At 36.2% G+C, this 4815-nt stretch overlaps 1 long non-coding RNA gene across 1 annotated transcript; it reads left to right on the top strand.

The window, feature by feature from the left end:
* Positions 1–3150: 3150 nt before the first annotated feature.
* On the top strand, positions 3151–3959 carry LOC108374875 (uncharacterized). The gene is made up of 3 exons (XR_001849090.1): positions 3151–3172; positions 3642–3741; positions 3818–3959. It is a non-coding gene; the product is annotated as an uncharacterized LOC108374875 (long non-coding RNA).
* Positions 3960–4815: the final 856 nt, after the last annotated feature.

The following is a 4815-nucleotide window of genomic DNA, read 5'->3' on the forward strand; positions in this document are numbered from 1 at the left end:
TAAGTGACCCTATAAGAAATATGCAGCAGGCTGGGCGATTCAAGTTTGAAAAGTGGAAAAAGCGCTATTTAACAATCGTTTCCTATGAGCCAAATTTTGGAACTATGTGGTTTGGTGGGACTTTTCTTGGTGCATTTATTATAATAATTAAACAGTTTTCAAAACTTCTACGTATTAAATGCCAGCCGTTGTATAAACATACTTCCTGGTAATCTTATTCATATGGTACCCCGGAAGGAGGGTGGGGTTGGCATACTTAGACTATTGCTGACAAAAAATTATGTATGGAGGTCGACAAGAGTAAAACTCGCGCTTGGATATCAGGCCCAGCGTTGGTTAGAGAAGTGGCTACTACCACCGGAAGACAGGGCAACAGTGGTGTGGCCAAACAGTGGACTCGGACCAAAAAACCAGTCAAGCACCTGCACCAGCAGCCATGGTGGCCTAACCATCCGTAATGTGGACACAGGAGAACTGGACAAGGCATTCAACCCTTAGATAGAATCTAAAGAAAATACTGAAGGTTCTTCAGATAAATATTCACCAATTTCGTGCTTATCCACAATTTGTAGAGATTCGGCTACGATGAGCCGAATAGCTTCGAGGAATATGACCACCTTGTTATCTAACGTAATAAATAAAGTAAGAGCGTGAAATACTGTGTCTTCTTTTAATGATAACAATTTCTTCACAGTTCTAAACCTGAAAGTTCTAAGCCAACAGTTCTGTTCTGTGTCCGCGTATTATATGAGTAAGACGTTATATATAAGTAGATCGTAAATATTAGCAATAGTAATTTACTAGTTTGGAAAAAAGGTAATTTGAACAAGTAAGAATGTCTAAGTTCGGGCGGAGCCGAACATTAAATACCCGGCGCAAGTATTAAATATATGTTTTTTCACCCTTCCGAAACCTTCCGCTAGATGGTAAGCCGAGGTGTATCAATTTTGAGTAAATTAGCGTCCTTCAATTTCGAAATATTGAAGTTTCAAGCATTTCTTAAATTTACCGTTATATGAGAATCGGCCGTTATTTTAGTCCGATTTCAATAATTTTCAACGTTTTGCTTACACGTGGCAAGTACAATAACCATACCGAGTTTGGTACAAATTGGTAGAACGGTTACCNCCTGATCATTTATGTATACATTTGTCTATATCTATCTCGATTCGTTTTGGCTGTTACAAACAACCGTTATGTGAACAAAATTAATATACCCTTGTGCACAAGTGCGCTCGGGTATAAAAATCCTTTATCTTCTTATTTGGCCCTACTACCGTGTGTCGGTCTGGGCCGGTACGAAAATAAATCGACAACAATTTTCAAAATTCCACCAGCTGTCCACACCATATGTAAACAGGTTCTTCTCCACTAGGTCCTTCCATTATGTACTTGGCTATCATTGAACTCGTTGTCCACACATGGGTATCGAGTCGGAAGATATTTTCCTCGGAGCCCAACCTAAATAACTGTTTGTGCATGGCGTTAATTCCATCGTCATTCCATCATTTTTGTACCTATCATTTACACGTACAGAGCCATATACATAGGTGCTGCTAATGCCTAATCCGAACATCGTAATCAAATAAGATGCTCTACTGTTTGCAGCAAGACTCATCTCCAGTGACAGTGCAGAGTGTGAGAAGTTAGTAAGCACATCTACTGTCAGAGATATAGAACAAGAGGAAGGATTAGCTCCGAGGGCCTACATATGTATGTATATCTGCCGATGTATACTTTAAGATAATTTTCCCAAATTGAGCCAACGGCAAAAATGAGCGATCGAAACCTCGGAAGAATAGCCACATTTGATATTCTGATAATGGTTCCAATAGCGATCAAGTTGTTCCAGCAAAAATCTCTGCTATACAACCCATGTAACTGATTTTCACCAGAAGTGCTTTCAACTGAACAATATCTAACAGTTTACAGAAATTCGGGTAACAAACAAACAAATCTGTATACACCCTGAGCAGTACGACGCTTTTCGCATTAAAGCAAATGAGATCTTTTTTTAAGATGGTGTTAGATTGCCTTAAGCTCTTAACCCTCAACACATTTGGGTACCGGTATAGAGCTCAGCCATCATATTGCCGGCTACCAAGGCTCTCTTTTTTTAAAACCGCATTATTGCTGTTCTTAATTTGTATTTGTAGAGTGGAAACGCTCCACAGTATGAGCAAAAAATTTATATTTTTTTTTAATTCAAATTTTATCACGGGTCCGTTAGATTCCAGCAAGCAGTATTATAGACTATATCCACATAAGTCCAGTTATCACAATAAATCAAAGCATCTTCATCCAACCAGGAGTGACAAATAAATATGCCATTGAGCCGAGTGTAGAGCAAATAGTGGATATAGACCTATACATATGAATGTGTGTATGTACCCTGCTGCAATAAGGCGGTCAATTTTCCGTAAAGGACTAGCACTTCATTGGTTAAAATTTGACCGGTCAGAATTGGGCATTTTCTTGAATCGAAAATGTCAGCCTTCGATCAGTCTTCGGTCTAGGAACCGGTGTAGAGATAGACGAAAAGTACAGTTTGGCAGTGACAGGGTGGTATTGTCTTGCAATTCGATAAAAAAAAAATGAAAGAACACCACCCTGTAAATGTCCCAATCGCTTGGTCTAGCTTTGATGCAAAGTGAACATTTGAACACATATTTATATGCGTGGCTGTAGCTTAGTGCGCAGAGATGCTTGCCACCATTTGTTAGCTTTCAAAAGGGTCCGGGTTCAAATGCCGTCAGAGGCAACATGGTTATAAAATGATAATTTTTTTTTTTTTTGTGTTTCCAAAATTGGACTAGTCCAGGACTATCTTACCGGTCCTTTTCCAATGACACGCCAATGCTAAAAATAGCAGTTGAAACCATTGGCAGGGGAATCATGAGGGACTAGTGCTTGTAACAATAGCAACTATCTGAGGGCTAACCTAGGGTGAGTCTGAATTGTGGCAGGGTATATCAACCATACACATCCTACTTGAATAAATACCAGCGCATATTTGGAAATATTTATAGCACGGGTTGTAAGTATGTATAGGTATGTACATCTGCATATTTGCACACGTATGTAGCTCGGAGGCTAAGTACTAGGCGCAGGTGGTGTGAGCACCACCAGTTAGGCAGCATGCAGGTGTGCCTACACAGAGAAAATGATACAGGTAAAACGCAAGTTTTTAAAAGAATTTGTAAAATAAAAGTTTTTGAAATAATTTTACTTCATACAAAATAAAAAATACAATGATTGCATTTACGACTTTAAAACGAAACATTCGCAAAACAAAAACGATCGTTATAATATATTCACTTTTTTACTGAGGAGAACAGACGAAATTAAAGAAAAAACGGAAAAAATTCGTATTTTCAAAACTAAAATGAAACATTTCAGGATTTTCTCCCAACGAATTGTAGTGCGACACAATTTTCAACAAGCGAAATAAAACTATACACTTTTAAATAAAAAATTTAATTTATTTTCAGTCAATTAAGTATGAAAAATATTTAAAACTAAAATGTTTTGCATTAGAATTTAAAAAGCTACCTAGCTATAATGAAAAGCATTTCATATGTTTGCATCATTTGTCGAAAAAATTGTGTTGATATAAATAAGTTACTTCAATCTTCAAAAAGGTGATGAAGTATATACAAACAATACCGCCATTCTAACCACCTAACTACATGGAAGGGACATTGGTGATACGGTGGACTTCTTCGACCGAAAAAAGCTTTGGTAAGAATAATTTACAAAAATAAATTCTTATGAGTTATTAAATAATAATTTAAAACTTTCCTGCTTTAAATTACAGGGTTTGACCAGCGTGAAGAAAAACTAGAAGACCCAGCGTTGAAGTAAGGCGGGAACATCTGTATGGATGCATTTATGTATGTATGTATATAGTATTTGTAAAACATCTGTATTTTGTTTATTAAATTTTGTAACTTATTTATAAGTATATATGTATATCAATATATTTTTGACAATGTATGTATATACCAAATGACTTGTTGTGATTTAATGAAAATAAAATTTGAATATCATATTTAAAAATGCATATTTTTAAAATGAAGAAAAAACATTTTAGGATTTAATTTCAACATGCGCATATTCAATTATAAAACGATCGGTTTTAAAAACGATTTGAAAATTTTCGTTCTCAAAATTTAAATAAATATTGTAGGTGCAAAACCTGGGTCAAAACGTTTTTAAAAGTAAAACATTCCATACAAATTTGAAAACGAAAATTTCTCTGTGTATGTTCTTGCACGTCTCACTTAAGGTACATAATTAATTTTCAGGATTTATTGGACAAACAAGCCCACAGCAATATTAGGAAGTAAGTATGTACGTTGTAGCAGCTGTTGAAACATCAGACACTGAGGGAGTGGTACTTACTTACACAGTTTGGGAAGGGTAGCAAACAAGTTTGCCCACTGCACTGGGAGCAGTTAAGTATGTGGTAAGCAAGAAAGTATTTGACTGGTATGAGAAGAATACTCAATACATAAATAGCAGTAGAAAGGCTAAGCAATAGTTAGAGAATATTTCAAATAGTTATAATATAATGTATGCATCATTACCTTTACAAACTGACCAGGTGAACGTTTTGTATTGAGCTCAAGAAGCAGACACTTGCGGCGATCATTGCGTATGCCATACACTTCATCTACATATATGGACATGCTTTGTGTTTTCTCATCCTCAATTCATCAAATTGCGCTCTTGAAATGCATGTACGAGAAAATTATTACGAGTATATGTACATAACACTCGTGCTCATGTAATGTGTGTGTAGTTCTCTGAAAA

The sequence above is a fragment of the Rhagoletis zephyria genome, unplaced genomic scaffold, assembly GCF_001687245.7.
Source record: "Rhagoletis zephyria isolate East Lansing unplaced genomic scaffold, Rhagoletis_zephyria_1.1 Rzeph_scaffold_08222, whole genome shotgun sequence".
NCBI lineage: Eukaryota > Metazoa > Arthropoda > Insecta > Diptera > Tephritidae > Rhagoletis > Rhagoletis zephyria.